Source organism: Nicotiana tabacum, chromosome 16 (assembly GCF_000715075.1).
Source record: "Nicotiana tabacum cultivar K326 chromosome 16, ASM71507v2, whole genome shotgun sequence".
Classification (NCBI taxonomy): domain Eukaryota; kingdom Viridiplantae; phylum Streptophyta; class Magnoliopsida; order Solanales; family Solanaceae; genus Nicotiana; species Nicotiana tabacum.
In genome coordinates, this window is record NC_134095.1 from 128,577,433 (window position 1) to 128,601,830 (window position 24,398).

The following is a 24,398-nucleotide window of genomic DNA, read 5'->3' on the forward strand; positions in this document are numbered from 1 at the left end:
ACGTTTCCAGTTTTGAAGTTGGGAGTCCGCCCATATAACAGAGGAATACATTTCAGTCTTTACGTTTCCAGTTTTGAAGTTGGGAGCCCGCCCATATAACAGAGGAATACATTTCAGTCTTTACGTTTCCAGTTTTGAAGTTGGGAGTCCGCCCATATAACAGAGGAATACATTTCAGTCTTTACGTTTCCAGTTTTGAAGTTGGGAGCCCGCCCATGTTTTGAAGTTGGGAGCCCGCCCATATAACAGAGGAATACATTTCAGTCTTTACATTTTAAGTTTTGAAGTTGGGAGCCCGCCCATATAACAGAGGAATACATTTCAGTCTTTACGTTTTCAGTTTTGAAGTTGGGAGCCCGCCCATATAACAGAGGAATACATTTTAGTCTTTACGTTTCCAGTTTTGAAGTTGGGAGCCCGCCCATATAACAGAGGAATACATTTCAGTCGTTACATTTCAAGTATGGAAGTTGGGAGCCCGCCCATATAACAGAGGAATACATTTCAGTCGTTAAATTTCAAGTCTGGAAGTTGGGAGCCCGCCCATATAACAGAGGAATACATGGAAGTTTGAAGTCAGTAAAACGGAGGGTTACAACAAAAAACCCCAGCAGAAATCAGAAGGAAGACCACAAGTCGAGCAAGAAATAAAGAAACGGGAAACAACAAAAATCCCCAGCAGAGGAAGGCAGTTCAAGATTCGATGGAAAAATAATGCGAAGCTTCCGAGAAGGACATAAGCAGTTCGAGATCGGCAATCAAGGGAGAATACAAGACAAATCAGAAGTAAAGAAATGCCAGAGGAGTCACCGAGACATCAAAGCAACAAGAGACACAAGAGCATGGCTGAAGATCTAGATAAGATGTTGTAATCCATAGACTATAGTTTAGTCTAGCTTCTTGTTTTCTTTCAGCATTGTGTAATAAGGAGGTCGGCAAGCAGTAATAACAGCATGCAAGCAGTAACATTGCAGTCACATGGTAGTCCCAACTGCCAAAGCTTCCCGAACTACATGGACCTGATTCCCTTTTAGCCAGGGATATGTAGGAAACCTTCGAAGCAGAGGTTCAGTCAAAACTTTCAAAAAATGCTTCACACGGAGTACTCGGACGAGCAAAAATCGCTCGTATCTACTCACTTTATCTTTGCACAAAAACTCTTCGTGTTTTCGGACAAAGAGGGGCAGTTGTGAGCACGTGATTTTGCCCTATGTGAGAATTACTCCCAAAAATTCAAAATAAAATAATTTTCCTTTGTGTGCAATTTTGAGAATTTTCGTGGTATTTTTGGATAATTATTTGTATTTGTCCGTGCATATTTATTTATTAGATTAATAAAAAAAATACAAAAATATGTCGCATTTGCATTTAGGATTTAAATTTACAATTAGGAGCAATTAAGTTTGTTTTACAAGAACAAAAAATCATAAAAATAATGTACGTTGCATTTTTAGCATTTAATGTCCAAATTGTGGGATTTTTTCGTAATTGCTATTTAATTGTGTGTTAATTGTTATTAAGAGTTAATTTGCACTTTTATAAATTAATTTAGTTCTATAGGATAATTTAGGATTTTTAGAATTTAGTTTTAGTTTAAGAAAAAATAAAAGAAGAAAAAAGAAGCAATAAAAGAAGAAGAAAATTGGATTGGGCATTTTCTTCAATTTTAAACCACAAGCCCAAAACCAGATAACCCCTTAACCAAACCCCTATCGGGTCAACCCGACCCGGTCTACCCCATAACCAAACGAGTTACCCCCCTTCCTATTTTTCACTCTTCATTTCCCCAAACCCTAAAACACTTGCCCGCCCCCTCTTCTCTCCTTCTCCAAACGAACCACCTTACCCAAGCGACCCCTCCAGCTCCAAGCCCTCACCTTCATGGTAGCCGCTGCTTCGTCTTCTTCATCGCCAAACCAGCAGCCCTCACATCCCGTCGACCAGCTCAACTAGTCCGTCGACCTCCGGCCATGAACGACCACAGTCCGTCGAGCTCCAGCAAGTCGCCATGGCTGCTGCTTCGTCTTCAACTCCAGCCATGGACGAACCACCATGAACGACCACGTCGACCTCCAGTCCAAAACGAGCTCCATCTCCAACAACCATGGTCGCTGCTTCGTCTTCAACTGCCATCGCCGCCACCAGCAGCTCGTCGTCGACCAGCAGCTCGTCCAAACAACCAACTTCATCTCCTTCGTCATTTCCTCCAATCGCCGGAAAAACTAGCAACGACCACTCCACATGAGCGACCACCATTGCTTCTGCTACGTCCAACCATGAACGACCACCATCGACTCCATGAGTTCTTCGACCACCCAACGTCCAGCTTCATCCGTGAATGACCACAAACTAGTGAACTCGATCGTCACTGCATCAAAAACGAAAATGGGTTGAAAACAGTGATGTTTGTTCAAGCAGTACGTCGAGGTTCCGTTCGAGTCCGGGTCTGTTAGTCAAGCATTGAAATAGTATTGCGAACGAAGTTGTGTTTCATCGGAAGTTCAACATTGTTCGACGTCGGATCGTTAGCATAAAGGTCAGCCATAGTTCGTTCACGAATTTTTGCTGCATTTTCTTTAGTTTCGTTTTAATATGTGGTTTCATTTTTGAACATTTTTGCATGATATTCCTACTGCATATTCGTTGAAATTGTGTGTGTGTGCGTTTTAGACGACTTTCCTACTATTTTGAGTTCGATCGATGCTCAAGTTAGTGATTGAAATCTACTCGTTTGTTCCGTTAAGTTTGTTTGGATATGAATCTGACTCTGTTGATTATTCATGAACGTTGTCGATTAGGAGTTTGTTTGTCCAGTTTGTTATTCAGAGTTTGATTATTAATTGGAAATTGATTAGATGAATTGGTTATAGCTGCTAAAGTTTGGTTAATTGACTTAGGAGGATTGGATATAGCTGATGGGGTAGAATGGTAAATTGTAGTATTTTCAGGGGCATTTTCGGGATTGTGAGTCTTAAAAAATGATTAATTTGAGTGCTCCGTCCACTAGGCACTAATAATATTAAAATAATACGTAGTGGGGGACAAAACATTAAGTAGTGGGATTCAAAAGGGGGATGGGGAGAAGATGGTGAGATTAATTTAAGTGCTTCAAGTTTGGCTATAAATAAGAAGAGTTTGACACAAGTTAAAAGGAGGAATTTTGGAGAGTTGAATAGGCTGAATTTTTAACACCTAAAAATTCAGTAATTGGAGAAAGTTAAAAGAGAGGGTTGAGAGATAAAAAACTGAAAAGTGAAGTCTTTCTTCCACTGTTAAAAATCAGTGCTAGTTTGCTACTGTATCATTGAAGCTTCAAGCTTCTTTTCTTTGAGTGTTTGAAAACCAGAAAACTACCGCCTATGTCTGGTCCTTTCTGTTGCTGCCTGTGATTGCATTTGGTATTGTTGGGGTCTCAAGTGGGTTTTTCCTGGGTTACTACTTGGGTATTTGCTACTACTTCACTGGTTATTGCTGGATTTTTTGCTTGATTTCTCGTTGTTGTTTGTTACTGGTTGCTGGGTGTTGCTGTTGTTGTATGCTACTGCATTTCTGCTGATCTTCCTCTTCTTTTGCTTCCAATATCATGTACACAACTGATATGCTGGTTACTGTAAGTTGAAACATGAAGCATGAATACAAATAAAGAGTTGAAGTTTTAATTTGATTTAGTTTTGTTACTGATTGTACTTAGGACATCCTATACAATACTGTTTTGTAAAAAAATTTCTGCCATTTCTGTATAATTGGACAGTGTTATAGTAATGTAGTCAATAATGTCCCGTTGTTTTAGTTTGGTTATTAGGTAGTATAGGTTCAAATGCATGTTAAATAAAACCAGGCAAGTAGACTGTTTTAATATCATGGCAATCTAGCTCTAACAATCAATTGTTTGAATTTAGGATTAAAACTAGACCCTTAAGTTACTTCATGCCAATTAATTGCTCTTTCTAAAACTTGCATGTAACTTGCTTAGTTAGATACTATCATCTTATATCTCCGTAAGTGCAAAAATTGTGAACATGTGTAGAAATAATTAACTAGGCCCAATATTGGAATAAGACGGCCCAAGTCACGTTTAATACTACATGCGGTGAACCTGGGCCCACGTTGGCCAACGGGCTGTCCATATTGTGTTTACATTCTGACTTAACAAATTGCGTTCGGAACCCGACTATAACAACTCGTAAGCATGTAAATAAATTAGGACCTTTTCTCTTTCATTTTTTAGAGACAAATTTAATAGAAAAAATGTAGGCACTTTAGGATTATCCTTTTAAAATAAACGAGATGAGCCTCGCCCAATAAAACGCACAAGTTGCGGGGCCCTCAATAATTGGTTAATAATTGTATAGACTTCGGGATCGGCCGTTTAGCAAATTTCACGGCCTTACCCAAAATAATGATACGCTAGTCGCTTTAGGCGCGCCTTTAACAATTTACTTTCTTAAACTCGGGTGCACATTTATGTGACCCAAATCCAAATCTCAACAGAGTCGAAATGTGTTGATAACCGCGGTTACATTGATGTGACGTGGTTCGAGATACGTTTTTCACAATGTTGTAATTCTCTGTTAAAATAATAATATTAATGAAAGCGATAAAGAGTTTAAAGTTTGCACATAAGTTCATAATTGTATAAAATCAGATAATTAAGCTAAATACGATAGTTGAGCGACCGTGCTAAAACCACGGAACTCGGGAATGCCTAACACCTTCTCCCGGGTTAACAGAATTCCTTATTCGGATTTCTGGTTTGCGGACTGTAATACAGAGTCATTCTTTTCCTCGATTCGGGATTAAAATCGGTGACTTGAGATACCATAAATCTCCCAAGTGGCGACTCTGATCTTTAAATAATAAATCCCGTTTCGATTATCCTTTAATTGGAAAAACTCCACTTACCCCTTACGCATTTGCGGCGGCACGGGTGAAAAAGGAGGTGTGACAGTTCTTCACTATTGATTCCTATATTAATAGTCATAATCCTCCTATCTACCCCAATCAACCATCACTAAAAGGAAACTCTACATCATATTCAGTCATACCTTCCTCTTCTTCCTCTTCCTCACTTTTTTCCCTCATATTTGCCATCTATAATCCTCTAACTACCCCAACCAAACCATCATTAGGAAGTTCTACATTATCTTCACTTATTCATCCCTCTTTTTCCTCACTTTTTTCACTCTCATATCCTCCATCTTCTCTTAAAATAATATTTCTTCTATTTGGATATTCATGCATCATATGGCCTCTTCCATGATATTTGTGACATTGAATGGAATTAGAAGGTTTAGAGGATCTAGAATTGGAAGCTATACCTCCCTCTTTCTCATCAACTTTACCTTTCCCCTTGCCTTCTTGAGGTCTAGAAATCACATCTTGTTTTGGCCATGACTTCTTAGAATTGGTGTTTGTCCAACTTCTCCATGAGCTAGCTTGTTGACTTCTTTTATTTTGCTTTCCTATTTTTACAGCCAAATCTACTAACTCATTTATAGTACATATTATTTTATCTCTACTACATTAGCTATTTCTCTATTTAAACTATTAAGAAATCTAGTCATAGTGGCCTCTTCTTCTTTCATACAATTAGCTTAGATCATAGCTTAGATCCATAACTTTAAAGTATTCATCAACAGTTATAGTTCCTTGATTCATGGTCTGAAGATGCAGTTGTAGGTCTCTTTGAAAGTGGGAAGGCACAAACCTCTTCCTCATGAGTCTCTTCATCTCGGTCAAAGTAGCAATGGGTGGTTCTCCGTCTTGTTGTCCGTCCCTTATAAGCTTTTTCTACTAAATAGAAGCATAATCAGAAAATTCAATAACAACAAGCTTAACCTTCTTACCTTCAAAGTAGTTGTGACAATCAAAGATGGCCTCAACTTTCCGCTCCCAATCAAGGTATAAATCTAGGTCTCTTATGCCCTTGAAAGATGGCATCTTAATTTTTATGCTACTAATATTATCATCTTCTACTCTACCTCATTGTCCCCTCCTATCTCTTCCCACCCTATCTAGATTTACATCAAGATCATCAACAAAATCATCTATAGAATTTTCTTGATTTACAATGGGGGCATGAGGTACATTTCTTCTATTATGAGGCCTACGATTATTTCGAGGTTGTACATCAGGTTGATTTCCCCTCTTAAGTGCAACTATTGTCTAATTTTGTTTAGCAATAGTATTCATTATCTCTTGGAATTATAAGTTCCATATCTCAAATTATTGATGCATAGCTTGTAGAGTAAAATCAATTCTTTCGGATTTCGGCTTCCTGAAGAGCCCTTTGTTCATCATCACTAGCACCTGTATGAGATGTCTTTTAAAAAAAACAGTTATCACTCAAACTTTGCTTTTTTTCCTTAATTGTTCTCACCCACTCTTTCCTTTTCCCCCTAAATTAACCTTTGAAAAATACCATGTAGATTTATAATTAAATCTAACTCGTATCAATGCCCTTAATAGTAAAATAAGGAATTTTGGAGCACTAAAGAAAGTGAAAAACTGTAATGACCCAACCAGTCGTTTTGAGCTTTTGCACTTTGATCGTCAGTTCTCGGGCATGACTTGCCCCGTGTAATGCATTATGACTGATGTAGATTGTTGGTTTTGGTTTTCAGGGAGATTGGAATGAATTTGAAAGCACACTCTCAGTTGAAAGCTTTGAATTTGAAAGGTTTGACCAATAGTTGACTCATTTGTATATGAGCTCGGATCAAAATTTTTATGATTTGGCTAGCTCGTTTAGGTGATTTATGACTTAGGAGCGCGATCGGAATGCATTTTGGAGGTCCGTGGAAGGATTTGGCTTGAATTGGCAAAGTTAGTATTTTGGCAAATTATGGTTGATAGGTGAGATTTTGATCCGAGGTTCGGAATGGAATTTCCAGAGTTTCTATAACTTCGTTATGTTATTTGTGATGTGTGAGCAAAATTCCAGGTCATTCGGACGTCGTTTGGTCGGGTTTTTTATCAAAAGCGTGTTTCAGAAGTTTTAAAAGAACTTAGGCTTGAATTTGATGTAATTTGATGGTTTTGATGTTGTTTGAGGTGTTTTGACGATTGGATCAAGTTTAAATGATATATTAGGAGGTTTTGGTGCTTTTGGTTGAGGTCTCGGGGGCCTCGGGGTGATTTCGGATGGCTAATCGGGAAGTTTCGGACCTTGAGAATTGCAGAAATTGCATTAGCTGTTGCAGGGGCATTTTGGCCTTCGTGATCGCGAGCCTGGGGCTGCGATCGCATAAAAGGAATTTTGGAGGTAGGAGTTTTGTTCATCGCGTTCGCGTTTGGGTGTTCGCGATCGCAGTGAGTTGGATGGTGAAGCTTCGCGTTCACATAGGAGAATCCGCATTCGCATAAGAGGGTTTGAGGGGCCGGTAGAATTGTTCTTTGCGTTTGCATCATACGGTTTGCGTTCGCGTAGGTTTGGAATGTAAGGCATCGCGTTTGCAGGGCCCCAGTCGCGTTCGCGTAGGGTTATTTTAAGAGACCGGAATTTTGTGCTTCGCGATCGCGAGCCTTGGGCCGCGATCGCATAGAGGAAAGGTCAGTGCTGGGCAGAAGGTTATAACTTCATTTCATCCGCGATTTTGGGTCATTTTTCACCCATGGCTGCTCATTTTTGGAGATATTTGGAGGAAATGAAAGAGGGATTCAATAGGAATCGACTTGAGGTAAGAATATTGGTCTTAAAACTTGATTTAATTGTGATCACCTAGAAATTCATGAAAACTTAGCTAAAAGGGGAAGAACTAGGGCTTGAGAAATTGGACTTTTGATTTGGGATTTGAAAGGCCATTTGGGGTCAGATTTGGGAACTTTTGATATGTATGAACTCGTGGGAAGATAAGGAAGCTAGTGATGTAAAAATTTCTGAGTTTCGAGAAGTGGGCCCGGGGCTCGGGTTTTGGTAATTTCGGGATTTTCGATTGGGCTTTGTTCCCTTAGCATATTGTGATGTATTCGCTCTATTTTTGGGTAGATTCGATGCACGTGGAGGCTGATTTGAGGAGCAAAGGCGTCATGAGATAGAGATTTTGTCGGTTTGAGGTGAGTAATGATTGTAAATGATATCCTGAGAGTTTAAAACCCTGGATTGCACATCGTAGTGCTATATTGAGGCGAGACATGCGCTGGATGATGAGCGTGGGGACTTTTACTATTGGGGATTGTGACTTGGTCCGTCCCGATTGATGATTTTACTGCGTATTTGGCTGAAACTTAATTGTTATTATCATGATTTGGGTTGATTGCCATATTTGGGCTTCATGCCAACTATTTGAATCCTTCGGGGATTTTTATCACTATTTCCTCACTGTTTTGACTTATTATTTGAACTCAGTCCTGTTGATATCCACTGTTTTACAAACTCATCCACTTTTACTCAGATTTGAAACTTAAATGATATTTCTAAATGTTGTTTTGGGCTGAGAACTACTGTTTTACTATGCCTGAAGGGCTTGTGATGATTTTGGACTGAGTGAGGCCGATGGTCATATGTGAGAATATGCTGAGTGATATGAGGTCGAGGGCCTGAGATACATTTATATGCCACGAGGTGCTTTGAGTGATGTGAGACCGAGTGCCGAGTGACGGGAGACCGGGTGCCGAGTGATGATGCCACGAGGTGGCTTGATATAACGCTTGGGCCATAAGGGGCCCCTCCGGAGTCTGCATACCCACAGTGAGCGCGGGTACCCATTGTTCTGAGAGATTGATACTATTCTGAGAGTGAGCCCAAGGGGCTGATACGAGTGATTGTGAGGTAGCCCGAGGGGCTGATACGAGTTATTGTGAGGTAACCCGAGGGGCTGGTACGAGTGATTGTGAGGTAACCCGAGGGGCTGGTATTGTTCTGAGATATTGCCCGAGGGGCGAACTTTCATGTGTTCATCTTTCATATTTGCTTGTCATTTTACCTGTTATGCTGCGGTGTTTGTGCCCGAGGGGCGGATTTTTTCTGTGCTTATCGGTATTAATTGTTTGCAATCATTGCGTAATTGTTGAAAAAGTCATTTTCAAAAGAGGTTTAAACTAAGCTAAGATATTTCTAAAGATTTCACAGCTTCACTGCTTTTCTCAAAGGGTTTTACACCTTATATACAGTATGTTGATTGCTTTACGTGATTTCTTACTGCTCAGTTGTTATTTACCTTTATTACTCACTGAGTTGGAGTACTCACTTTACTCTCCGCACCTCGTGTGCAAATGCAAGTATTTATTCACCCGGTAGCGGGTTTTGGCTGATTGGAGGCAGAGCTATAGAAGTTTAGCGAGGTGACTGCTAGCGTTCGCAGCATCGCTTCTCTCTCTTTTGTTCTTTTTTTCCGGTTTTGTTTATTTTAGACCTTGTAGAACTGTATTCACACTCTAATAGATGCTCATGACACCACGGTTTGGGCTGTGTTGGGTTGTACTTCCGCTAATTAATATCATTGAATCATATTTAAACTGCTTATGAACTGTTTAACTGCTTAAAAGAGGTGTTCTATAATGGTCTGGCTGGCCTTGTCTTCACGAGAGACGTCATCACGACCGGAGCGGGGTTTAGGCGTGACAAAACCAATCCTAGAAAGAGTAGGATTTAGTTGAAACAAAACTCGAACAAAGGAAAGGATTTTTAGAACAAGATCAAAGGAATAAGAATTTTTTTCTTCTTATTCTTAAAGATCTAGGATCCCCTCTTCTTGTTTCTTTTCTTGACTTTGGAAACAAACACAAATAAAATCTGATTTCTTGAAGATCAATATGATTCTCCATTTTTAAAGATTTTTTTTTTTGGTTTTTTACTTTTTTGTATAGTGTACTATTCAATGCTACAATAACTTTTTTTTTGCCCTTTTTCCCTCCTTTGTTCAAGAAATTCCCATGAATTATAAAGAATAGAATTCTGATACAACCGCTCTGATACCACTTGATAACACAAAAATTGGGAGATCCATGAACTTAAAGAAATGTGGAAGCAGTCAAGAAATGCAATTGAATTGACAAAAACAAGAAAAATAAACTAGATTATGTGGAAATTCAAGTAAAGATTCAAGAACCCCGAGATTATATTTATCTAGATTTTGATAAGGTCCTAACGACAACAAGTTGGTAATGAAACCAATTGCCTTCACCGGAGATAAACTAATCAAGTTCGGATCTTAACTTCTAGCTTGAATAAATTACGACTACAACTAGTAAAAGAAACTAGCCGTCTTCGAAGAATATCAAAAGAAACTAAAGATATCACAAGGAAAAAAAATGATCTTACTACCTTAAGCTATGAACTAGTTAGAGTTGCAAGATAAATCTTAAATTAAAGTTCACAAAAGTTCAAAATAATTCACAATAATAATATTAATCTTCAATGTTGTCCTTTACAATGAAAGACAAGTGCCCCTTTATATAAAAGTAAAAAAGGAGCTAGTCAAGACTTCAATAAATAAGATTATATTCCCTAGAAGCATAGAAGACTACCCACACTAAGACCAATATAGTCAACATACACATAGACCAATGCAAGTCAACATAGATTAAAACAACTATTAAATATATATTCTAGAAACTATTTTTAGGCTTATTTGGGCTGCTGAAAATTCCTCTTTTTGGGGCATATTCGGGCCTCATTCCATCTCCTCTTGAACTTTAATTTGGGCCTCCAAATAGTTATAAGACTTGGCTCAAATATCCTCCTTGTGCCTGAGCTCTTCTTCTATTATAAGACACTCTTTTATGAGACTTTTTCCTTCCTATACCATATATGAAACCTTATTACCAAAAATGTGCATAATTTCTAATTTACCCGCTATGTTCACAGTTTTTATACAATTATGATACTATTCATTAAATACTAATTATTAGTAGCTGAATCTTCCTAATTAGGCGCACTACAAATCAGAAACAGAATATTCTAATTGATTTAGCGACCTTCAGATCAAATTTGAAACGCAAATCATATATCTTCAATTTAAAATCAAATTACACAGACTCTTTTCTGCAAAAACTCTGTTCATCGATATTTTTCCTTAAGCCACAAATAAAAAAAAAGACAAAATCGTCAACAAATTCAAATCAAATTATAGAAATCAGTTCTGCAAAATCTCAGTTCGTCGACATTCTCTGTACATCTCTCTCTATTTCTCAATCGCAAATTTCAGTAATATAAAGCAAATGAAATGAGAACAGCAATTCCACTATTGACAACCATTAAAAAGCTTGAAAGCTTTGAATTCAAATTTGGGTTTTCAAAAATCATTATTTGTTTGGATTGGGTGTTGTTGAAAATAATCGGGAATATGGTTTGTAGTTTATATCTCAATTTTGAGGGGTTTTGGTGAAGATTAGACTTGGTTTTGACTGAATTTCAGATTAAAACTCGAAGAAGAAGAAGAAGAAGAAGAAGAAGAAGAAGAAGAAGAAGAAGAAGAAGAAGAAGAAGAAGAAGAAGAAGAAGAAGAAGAAGAAGAAGAAGGCATATTGCAGAAATTGTAGATAAATTGTAGATTATTTGTATTCTGATTGTAGATGCTTTATTTTCTTTTTTCACAAATAAAAAATGGCTAAAACTTCTACAAATCTTCTGAAAAAACGCAATTATGTCAAAAATCTCATTTATGCTACAATTGAATGAGAATTGAGATATAAAAATTCAATGTACCTAGTTTGTAGATTTTTTGTAGATAAATTGTAGATTATTTGTGTTCTAATTGTAGATGCTTTGTTTTCTGTTTTCACAAATCAAAAACGACTAAAACTTCTACAAATCTTCTGCAAAAAACGCAATTATGTCGAAAATCACAATTAAACTACAATCGAATGAGAATTGGGATATTAAAATTCAATATACCTAGTTTATAAATATTTTGTAGATGAATTGTAGATTATTTGTATTTTGATTGTGGATGCATTGTTTTTTGTTTCCACAAATCCAAAACGACTAAAACTTCTACAAAATCTTCTACAAAAATCGCAATTATGTCGAAAATACCAATTAAGCTAATAAACTCCTTTACCTGTATCAATACACTCTCAGTTACTTTTGTTCTCCCATTGATTTCGTTAATGTTTGTGATAAGCCATTCTATTCATCAATTATTACACACTAAACTACTCCTTTTAACCTATTCCGTTCAACATTTCCTCTTTTCAACTATCAATCTGACCAAATTTGTGAAGTCAAACTATTCATAGATTGATTTTGACTTTTAAAAGTTGAGATGGTTATTAAAGCTGCAAACTGTTCACATGCAGTATCAGAAATTTCAATTACCGTAATATAATATTTCTAAATTTACTTTAATACTACAACACGAGCTGGTCCATAACCGCTAGATCACATTCATTTGTAATTTCAGGACAGTAGCAAATTATGAAATTTACCTACCATATAAATGGGAATGTTTTGTTTACTCTCATACGTTGTGAAATGCAAATCATAGGTTTCTACATCAATATGCTGCAAATCTATATTTCTATAATCATAGGTTTTTGTGTTTAATAACAATACATAAATGTGGGTGAGGGTGTGTCACGATCCGGATTTTCCACCCTCGGGAGTCGTGATGACGCCTACTAGTGAAAGCTAGGCAAGCCAACCAATTGAACTATCTACCTTATTTCCACTTTTAATCCGATAACGGTTAAGAGCCAACAATTAGATAACAATAGAATTGAATAAGCGGAAGACTGCATTGTAGAGATTTAATAATACTGCTAATACCAAACCATAACAAATCTACCCAAGACTGATGTCACAACTTCACAGACTGTCTAGGAGTACTACAAATAAAGGTCTGAAAGAAATAAATACAATACTGTCTCTGGAAATACATGAAAGAAACAAGAATAGTAGATAGAAGGAGACGCGCCAAGGCCTGCGGACGCCTGCAGGACTACCTCGGATCGCCTGATAAACAAGAAAACAACAATCTCACTGTGGTCCGAAGTCTACAACACTGGGATCTGCACAAAAGAGTGCAGAGTGTAGTATCAACACAACCGACCCCATGTATTGGTAAGTGTCTAGCCTAACCTCGGCGAAGTAGTGACGAGGCTAGGACCAGACTACCAAATAAACCTGTGCAATATAGCGTACAAAAATAATAGGAAGCAAATAACAATGATGGCAACAATAACCAACCAGTGATGTAAATAGCAGGCCACAAGAACACCATAAATGTTTCTCAACAAATAATAGATACAAGTGCAATCAATTCATCAAGTCCTTCAAATATAAATCTTTCGCCTATAAATCCTTCAAGTAATAATCTCCAAGATAATATGCTTTTCAATGAATATATATTGAATATATTTCCTTTAAATAAAATATCTTTCAAATAAGCATCTTTCGAATATAATTCTTTCGAGTAAATGTCACCTTGTGACGCCTCATTCACTTAACATAAAGTAGAGTACAACTTCCAACCCAATTAGGAAATCAACAAGAAAATATGAAGTTATTTTTAGAAATCATTTGATAAAGAAGATATCCCTTTCAATTAAAGTACAATATCGAATGAATCTTTCACCTTTAATACGAGAAATCAATAAATCAAAACATAGTAGAAATTCCTTTTTTTTTTTGTAAAGTACAACCTCAAACGGTTTAAGGAAAATTTAGTTGAGAAATCAATTGAGTTAAAAAAATGTAACAATTGTTGAAATTTGGAGTATTGAACATATATATAAAAAAAGTAAAAATAGAATATCAAGAGAATTATAAATGAATCAAAATCCAATCACTAACAAGAATAAGGGAAACAAAAGCATATTTCACTTTCTTTTTACATCTTGTTGCAGGCATGCAACCCGATCCCATTTCATGTATCTCGTGGTAGGCGTGTCACCCGCTCCCATTTCATGTATCTCGTGGTAGGCGTACCACCCGCTCCCATTTCATTATGTCTTGTGGTAGGCGTACCACCCGCTCCCATTTCATTATATCTTGTGGTAGGCATACCACCCGCTCCCATTTCATTATATCTTGTGGTAGGCGTACCACCCGCTCCCATTTCATTATATATCTTGTGGTAGGCGTACAACCCGCTCCCATTTTATTATATATCTTGTGGTAGGCGTACCACCCGCTCCTAGTTACAAGCCAACAATAATTACAAGGAATCCCGACAAGGGAACAAGAGCAATATAACAACTTTCCGGCAAGGGAACAATAATATTTCAACAACATCCCAGCAAGGAAAAAATACTATCAAAACAAACATCCTGGTAAGGCAACAATAATATCAAACAAACATCCTGGCAAGACAACAATAATATCAAACAAACATCCTGGCAAGGGAACAATGGTGATAATAACATATGAAGCACAATAAACCACAACGGAGTCATAACAATTGTAATACAAGACTCACGGACATGCTTGACACCAACGTATAGATACTCGTCACCATGCCTATACGTCGTACTCTACAATTAACATGTAGCAATTAAGACACAACTCCTAATCCCTCAAGCTAAGGTTAGACCAAACACTTACCTCGCTTTGCAACCAATTCAAAATTCCAACAAGCCTTTGCCTCGCGAATTCGTGCCCGAAATTCTCAAATCTAGTCATAAACAATTCGATTCAGTCAATAAAAATTATAGGAATTAATTCCATATGAATTCTACATTTTCCATTAAAAATCCGAAATTGCACTAAAAATTTGCCCGTGGGGCCCACGTCTCGGAACTCGACAAGAATTACGGAATATGAAACCTCATCCAACCACGAGTCTAACCATACCAAAATTACTAAATTTCGATAATATTTCGACCCTCAAATCCTTAAATCTATCCGAGAGAGTTTTCATACTCTTCCAACTAAATTCATAGATTTAATACCAAAACTAGTAATAGATTAGGGTAATCTAACCAAAATTAAGTTAAGAACACTTACCCCGTTGTTTTCTCTGAAAATCTCCCGTAAATCGCCTCTTCCCGAGCTCTAATTTAACAAAAATGGAAAATGGGACAAAGTCCCATTTTCAGAAATAAATATTCTGTCCAGAATTCGGGGTTACTGTTCACGCGTTTTTACTGTTCACGGTACTGTTCATATGCTGTAAAAGAAAATTCAGCAGCCTTTTTATATGCGTTAACCTTCCGAAATCCACCCGAGGCCCTCGGGACCTCAACAAAATACACCAACAAGTCCTAAAACATAATACAGACTTAGTCGAAATCTCAAATCACGTCAAACAATGCTAAAATCGTGAATCACACCCCCATTCAAGCCTAATGAAACTAAGAAGATCCAACTTCTATATTTGATGCAAAAACCTATCAAATCAAGTCCGATTGACTTCAAATTTTGCACACAAGTCATAAATGATATAACAAAGCTAGGAAATTTTTTAGAACTAGACTCCGACCCCGATATCAAAAAGTCAACTCTCCGGTCAAACCTAAGAAATCTTTAACCTTAGATTTCTAGATTCCGTTAAATGGCGATAATTTAATCTAGGGACCTCCAAATTCGATTTCCGGCATATGACCAAGTCCCAAATCACGATACGGAACTACCGGAATGGTCAAAACTTTTATCCGGGTTCGTTTGCTCAAAATATTGACCGAAGTCAACTTAGTTGAGTTTTAAAACTCTAGTTCACAATTTAATCCATTTTTCACATAAAAACCTTCCGGAAAATTATACGGACTGTGCACGCAAGTCGAGAAATTATTGATACCGCTTTTAAGGTCTTAAAAATACCGAGATGATTATTTAATTTAAAGATGACATTTTGGGTCATCACAGGGTGAGGGTTTGGGAGAGAGAAATGTGGGAGGAGTGGGATATATAGTACCTTGAATTAAGAAGGGATATACGCTGCATTAATTTTACCCTTAAAATACACTATGGTATAGTATTGGTAATTTGGTATACTAAATGTAATTATATCAAACCTTAAACATTGATGGTAATAAGGTTTCCTATATGGTATAGGAATGTAAAAATTTCCTTTTTATTGCCAATTGAAGTCCATTAAGCTTGTCTTGAAATTTCTTTGTTTGAGACCTTGTCACGGGCCTTCTTGGAGCTTTCAGAGCTTTATCCTTCTCCTTTAATGATGTTGAGCAGTGATATATGCTATCAATGTGTACCCTATATCAATGAGTATAAAATTTTATAATTATATAAATATTATTAAATAATGTATTTTAATTATAAAATAAGATATAAAAAAATATAAGCACTTGAAAATGATGAATATTGATCCTATTTGGTCAACAAATATTTTTTTGATAGCTTAGTGACCTATTATTTATCCTTCTTTTGTTTTAACTTCGGATGAAAATAATTGTCTAGGTAATATGTATTCTAGACAGGGCAACTAAAGAAAATATAAAAAAAAAGTTATAATAAATTATGTAGCTAAAAGGCTAATATTCATTACCGAGTAGAATTTAGCTATGAGTTAGTGATAGATTATCAAAAAATATCCTATTAGACGTCAGACAAATTTCTATACTAATTCCTATTTTTTTTTAAGTCAAATTCTGTAATAAATATCTTTTTAATACCAAAAAAGTCCTTTTCATCTAGTTGACAGAAATAAGCATTACAGTAAATTAAGGCATTGCCTTGGAAACAAAGTGTTTTAATTTAATATTTTCTAATATGTATTCTAGGTAAAATTGTAATGATTTTAAAATCCTAAGTATACAGACTTCTTACTTAATTCAAATATGGAAATAATAAATATGATTTAATTCAAACACCTAAATATTAGCTAGAAGAATAATCAAATGACTATTTTGTTTAGTATGAAATTAATTTTAAAAGGATAAAAATAATATTTCATTTTAATATAATATAGATAGATAGATATAGATATAGATATGCAAACATCTATATATGCAAACAATAGAAATATTATATTTGATGATGATACTCATGGACTTAAAGAATCTTAGAATTGCAGATTAATCTTGAACTATATACGCACAATTTCATACTATTATCTGGTTTCTACCATCAGATGGCATATTACATCTAGCCCCCTCAAAGAAATAGAATCACGATTTGGTTAAATGCAGTTGCAACGAAAGTGGTAATAGTACGGACTAGCCACTTCTATTCATGTAATTGATAAATAGTTACTGTCATGGGATTTCAAATTCCACAGGTAAAATTTTCACTTGTGGAACTTGAAACTCTATAAAAATAACTATTTTCACCTACAGAATTAAAAAGTGACTATTTACGAATTTTATCCCTTAACTAGGGGTGTATGATGTTTGGCTATAATTTTATATTTTTAGTGCATTACTTATCTTATATTTAGGTGTTTTAATGCTAAACTATACTATATTTGTGTTTAATTGAATTTATTTTATGTGTAGGTACATCAAATATGAAATTGGAAGCAAAGTAGAAATTTTATGTGTATTTTATCCTCGAAGAAGTTCCAGCGAAGCGAGGGATTCTCCTCGCGTAAGAAGCTGCGCCGCAAAATTTACAACGAGATGGAGCGCGCGGGGAAGCTCGCGAGGCGAGGTCTATAGTGACGAGTGTTCCGGGTTTTAAAGTTATTTTGTCTTCTTTTTTTATTTTGGACTTGGTTATTTTGTCTAGACCTTTTCCTTACGCATATAAATAATCATTAAACACCATTTTAAGGAGATTAGATTTGGGATTCGACCTAAGGAGGCAAGAACACACTAGGAGCAAGACAAAGAATTTTTCTACGAGTTTTTCACTTCCTTCTTCCTATTTCCATTATTGGTTATGAATTCTAGTATTGTAGTTATGTATACTATTATGAATAACTAATTTGTTATCTAGAGTTTTGATATAACCTTTTGCAGGATAAAATCTTATTATTTTTTAATATAATTGAGCTGTTGGATTTCTTTACTTGTTCAACTCCGTACTTATTTTTGTTGATTGAATGACCATCAATTGACTATGCCTATTTATTATCTATTATTTGGGAAAGAGTACATATTTAGGTAGTTGTTAAACAACGTCACTCTTGACGTATATGAGGAATCAATACGTCAGGTTTAAAGGTGGGTTTAGGAATAACAAAGCCTTGATGTGGTCATAGTGAGCGTTAAACTAGTGTCAGCTAGCGTAGTTCGGAAGAATGTGTTTAATAAATTGTGGTAGTTTCTCGGAAGAGAATTATGGCACCCGAAGTACTCATGATCGATAGAGAATACTTAGGCGAAATTATAGAAGCATAGCGAGAAGGATTCTGACAATTGGGAAAATCATAACTCTAGACCTCCTTAGTCTTGTCTCAAAGTTTCATCCTTGTTAGTTGATAAAGTTACTGCTTTCTAGTACTCCTCTGTTCCAGTTTATGTGAACCTATTTTCTTTTCGGTACGTTCCAAAAAGAATGATCCCTTTCTAAATGTAGAAACAATCTAGCTTAAACTTATAATTCTACCATTAATGAGAAGCTTTTATAACCACATAAGTACTCTGGGACCCTTTTTGACTTGATTAGGACCACAAATTTCAAAAGTCTTCATTTTTTCTTAAACTCCATGCCCAGTCAAACAGGTTCACATAAATTGGAACGGAGGGAGTATTTGTTAGTTAATTAGTATAATCTTTATAATTAGTAAATTGTTTGCACTTGTGTTTCTTAGCAATATTGAACAACTGTAGCTAAGTCTTAGTTCGCTGTGAGATTCGACTCTGGATTTGTAAACCGAATTATATTTGCAACGGTCGCTTAGTCCTTTTTATAAGGCACAGTTGGGTGTGATCAATGTACATAGGTTGGGTTGGTTCGGATTTTATAATTACCAAATCAAACTAATTGTGCCGGGTTATTAAATCTAAAGACCAAACCAAACCAATAAAACTCGGGTTTTTCACTCTCGGCTTTTCTCGAGTTTTCTCGGATTTTCGGGTTATTCGGATTTTTTTTCCTGTAAAATCTTAGTAGAACAAAATATATAAATTGTGCTCAAAATATTTCTTTAATCCTTGTAAGATACAACTATATAAAGTATTTTCCAAGAAAATAATATGAGATGTGTCATGGCATTATCCGAAAATATTCAACAATAAAGATGATATATAAAATTATGTAATATAAATATTGCTAATTAAAAATTCATAATAAAAATAAAAATAATCTAAAAGTACTAAGTCATGCAAAAATAAGTAAACTAATAAAGGAGTATTAATTACATGACTAAACGCTAAAGAAAAAATAAAAATAGGTTATACATTTTTATCTAAATTATTGCAAAACAAAAACTAGATATTCAATACATTCCCGTTCGTAGTATTGAATTGAATGTCTTTTGTTAGCATTAATATTGATTTGATTTTGGTTAGGGCTTTTCTTAGCATTATTTAATTTATTAAAGTTAATTGCTATAAAACTTATTGAAATATTTAAAAGTTCTAAGTCCAACCTTGAAATAATACCTTAAAACTAAAGTAAGAAGGTACTAATAAGTGGTTAAAATCCACACTTATCAGTTATGAACACACATCCAGACTTTTTCTTGTAATGTGCCTTGATTGGGACATGTACACTTTGTGATACATATGTGATCCTTTGAATGACTACTTAAACTTGATTGCTATACTTGATTTAACTATAGTCATTCTTTATCCATAAGGGTGGCATTGTGGGGATGTTATGTGATAGCCTAAGGGGCGTTTTTTTATTGATTATGTTTGTGCGGTAGTACAAAAGAGGCTACTATTATTTGTGCTTATGACTTCTTTATGTAAGTCATGCATTTTTACATGATTTGATGCGTTGTTTCTATCATGCTGATCAATTTCTCTGTTATTTCTTGATGATTTGGTTGCCAAGATGGATTCACCTACTTGGAGATGATATCTCATATTTTGTTGAGTTGTTGGTAGCATATTGGATTGACGAGATGAGGAAGTTATCATCATGCATTAATATATTTGATTCTTGACAAGTTTTCTTAAACATGTTATTTGGCAATTGATACGGAATCAGATTATAATGTGGCACGAGGTCTTTGTAGTGCAAGTATTATTTATATTGTGGCACGAGGTGTTTGTCGTGCAAGCGTTACTTATGTTGTGGCACGAGGTCTTTTTCCAAGCGAGGGTGATTGATAATGTAGGCACGATGGCTATATGTGTGCGATTCTATCTGATGGCTTGTTATTGAAGCTGAGCCTTGCGTGCAGATTTTGGGGATGAGCAGTTGTGAATTTAGAGCTTAGCTGGAGACGTGCCGGCGTACCAGATTCATGCTACCTTTGTTCTTGGTAGCTTAGGATTTCATTTTTGTTTATGTAACCCTCAAACATATATCTTATTTATTCATTTCTCAGCTTTGTAAATCTAAATCATATTGGCTCATGACTTGTACTACCAGTCCTTGGAGTAGTTGTATTAAATTTTTTTACAGTCTTATTTATAATATTTATGATTTCTCATTGTAGTAGTAACTTGTACAGTTTGGGTCGTGACGATGATGCCAAGCACAAATTGTGGAGTTTTCAGTAGGGTATATCAAGACATGGAAAGATATGACCAAAATGTTTTTAGATAAATATTTCTCATTGGTAAAAATAGAAAAATTCATAATAGAGATTCATAACTTTTGCCAGAAGGACACGGAAACAGTCTTTGAAGCATGGAAAAGATTCAAGGAGATACTGAGAAGATGTCAGCACAACGTAATCGACTTATGGATGCAACTCTAAAATTTTTGGGATGGACTGATACTTCTTCTAGGATGATTCTAAGTAATACAGTTGGAGGTTCTCTAATGAAGAAAACCCCCAAGGAGATTGTTTTGTTTCTAGATGAACTGTCTGAAGATGTAAATCAATAGTCTGCAAAAGGAAATGAGAGGAGACAAATGGTTGAGGTACATCAAGTGGATTCTGACACGTCTATGGAAGCTCAATTTGATTCCATGACGAAAGAAATTAGGAAGTTAACCTTAGCTAAGGTCCAGAGTAGGCCACATGCAGCGTGTGATTTTGGTTGAATGGGAAACCCAACTCATGAGTGACATATTGTCACGCCCCAAACCCCGGGAGTGCGACCGGCGTTCAACTGAGTGAATCCGGCCGAGCAAGTATGTTAGATTTTCTTCTACCCAAACTCATCCATGAACAAAAAATAGATATACTCTATTAATCAAACACTAAAAGGATTTCATTAACAACTCCCATATTATTTTCATTAGAAGCTTCATTCATAATTTTCAAAGTATTACAAAATTATAAATATAATGAAAAACATATTTGCCAAATATCAATATTTCTAATTCAATTGCCAACATCAAATACCACCCCAACCTGTCTACGGAGTCTCTAAGCACAATAGAAAAGTAATATGGAAATGCCGGCAACAAGGCCTCAGCTATACCTCAAAATACAGTACATGAGGAACAAAAGATACATGACCCCAAAATGAATTGGGGCTCACCAAGTCAGTTGGAAAGAGAGTGTACCACTATCACTGATCAATGCCGCCTGTTGTGGAACCACCTGCATCCATTAAATATGCAGCGGCCCCGGTAAAAGGGACGTTAGTACCGTCGATTAGCACTGGTATGTATGACTAAATGTCCTCTTTTAAAATAGAATGTCCAAGTTAGAAGGGGAAAAACCATAGAGACTGCAAGTTACAATCAATAATATCCAAATGCCCAGTTAAAACATAACAATTTTCAAATTTCAAAAATAATATATATTTTTGGTTGGGAGATAATTAGCACTGATATACCATCATATTTTTAGCACGAAGTCCGATCAGGCCCAATCGGCTAGGCCATCTCTCCACGAACAATGTGATGCGAAAGAAAGGTGTTACCAAGATTAGTACCACCATGTGCGCAACATGACATTCGATCTCCACCCGATCAGCTAGGCTGCCTTCCCACCTATGTCGTGTGGGTTAACTTTTCCAATTCATAGCTATTATCAGCTTTATCCCAATAAAAAGGAATAATCACAATTGCACAAGTATTTCAATTTCATCCCAAATAAGGGTAGTAATCACAATTCACACCTACACCGATACATGTAGTTTCAGGTGTGGGCCTTATGATTCATCCTTCGTTGGTTTGCTAATGACACTCCCAAAAATATTTTTTGTTTTGAACACAAGGGAAACAAAAGTACAAATGTATACACCTCATCATCTTTCACATTGTATAAATCTTCACTAGTATTTTCAACCAATCATAACAACAATATTTCCTTGTCTCTTTTGACCATCCACAAGATTATTTATTCATGGTAGGTGGCCGTATTTCATGTTCCACACTTTTACTTCTTTTATTTTCAAGGATCACCATCAAATATCAACATATCGAATATTTCGTAAATCATAAACCTCAAATTCATTAGTGATGAAACTTTAAACACAAAAAGTTTCTTTCCAAAGAGTGGGGCACACCGACCAACAATAGAAACACACTTCAAAATCATAAACAAGAAATACACCAATTATTATTGGAATACTCTTCCCAAAAAGGGCAATGTAAAATTACAACACCTAAGTATATAAGAACTCGAACCATATTGGATATATTTATAACGCAAATCATTAGTTGAAAACATCCACTTACGGGCATGAATTGAGTGCATAAGCTTTTAGGCAAATATATTTTCGAACAAATTTTGGAACAGTTGGGTCGAGGCTCATTTCATAATATTTCTCACATCCTCTCATTTTAGTGGCACCACTAGCCACAGTTATAACTTAATTCTTGGCACGTTGGCCACACTCTATATCCCCAATTCACTTATTTTATTTTCAAGCATCTTTATAGATTATCAACAATAAAACATTTCCAATCAAAACTTTCTGTAAACATATGATCGATTAAGAGTCTTAAGCATATTGAGTTTTTCTAACACAATTTGGCATACTAGCTTTCATTTAAAACATGACTAAAGTCATAACATTTTAATACGCAACCCACACCTTGAACATATATCTTTCAGCACAAGGATCGTTTAGAATAGGCAAGTTTTTAAAGGATAACTCGGGATATAGGAATTAGGAACTTGAGCCAACCATACTTGAAACTTACAGGAACATCATAGAGTTCGATTCTAAGAGAGAAAATTTAGCCAACATACCTTTTTGAGCTTTCCTTAAGTTACTACAACGCCCAACACTTCTAGCAATAACAATCTATAGGAAGATAGTGAAAATCAGTTAATAATTAGAAAGATTCCCATGGTGTAACTCTCCTAGGAATTTTGTCAAACACCTATCATGTAAAAATAGACTACGAGGCTCTAAAATGGTAATCCCTTCATCATTCAGCAAATTTTAGCAGGAAACTACCAAAAGTAGTTCATTAACCCCATATACTACAACCTAGTGTCATATGAATGGCCTATTTCCAACCCCACAATATATACTTGGACTTATAACCTCTTGCATGAAAGCTTAGGAGTAGGACTTACCCGGATATATGATAATCTAGTGGTTGTCTTTCTTGATTCTTGAAGATTGGTGCAAGATTAGATGATTAGAATGCTAGATTTTCTCCTTCTCTCTCTCTCTAAAATGCTCTTACCTATCTCTAAAATAATCAGAAGTCCGCTTCAAAATAAGCCCCTAAGGCTATTTATCAAAATAGGGTCGAGTTATAAAAATAGGAAAATGGACCCTCTGAACACAGGGCTACGGTAGCAGAATGGACCGCATAACAGATATGTAGTCCGCAAAATGGACCGCATAAATGGTGCTAAAAAACTGGGATGTTTCGGGTTGGGTCTGCGGCAGGTTTGCGGCCCGCATACCTGTTCTACACCATAGACCTATTCTGCCATCGCATAATGCACTGCAGAACTGCCCTCTGGAAATTACCATGCTATTTTGCGATGCAACGTGCGGTCTGCGAAATGATTTCGCGGTCGCAGAATTGACCGCACAATGGTCCTAAAACTTGCGTTGTTTTTTGCTTCACTCTGTGGCACTTGTGCGACCCGCAAAACTGTTCTACGGTAGTGAAACTGACCACATAAATGCCTTCTTCTTCAAAAAATTTCATTAGCAATTTAATGCATTCTTCAACCCAAAAAGACCGTGCCGCGGCGAGTGATAACTAGGGTTTTTGTCGTGTTTTATGCTCCTTCTTGCTTACGCTTTGGTTATAAATTGTTATAAAATAGTCCCAAAAGACTCATAAGTGTGCTTTATTGCAAGTTTGATCGACAAAGTGACAAAATGTCAAAGTTCGGCTCAAAAAGGAGTGAAACCTGCTCAAGTATCAAAGACTAGGCAATCTGAGGGCAAACAGGCCTAGTGCGGACCGCGCAAAGTTGAATGCGGCCGCACTAGGTGATTCAAAGAGATGGAAAAACCAGGATTTAGGCAACGCGGCCACAATGCACATCTCGCGGTCTGCGGTGAAGGCTCCGCGGCCGCACTACCATTTGGTGCGGTCCGCGAAAGAGAGATTCAGAAAGGTG

General features: G+C 36.2%; 1 non-coding gene across 1 annotated transcript; it reads right to left on the reverse strand.

Moving 5' to 3' along the window:
* Positions 1-20,528: 20,528 nt before the first annotated feature.
* LOC142170823 (small nucleolar RNA R71) lies at positions 20,529-20,635 on the reverse strand. Its single transcript, XR_012700436.1, has one exon. It is a non-coding gene; the product is annotated as a small nucleolar RNA R71 (small nucleolar RNA).
* Between the last annotated feature and the right edge of the window lie 3,763 nt (positions 20,636-24,398).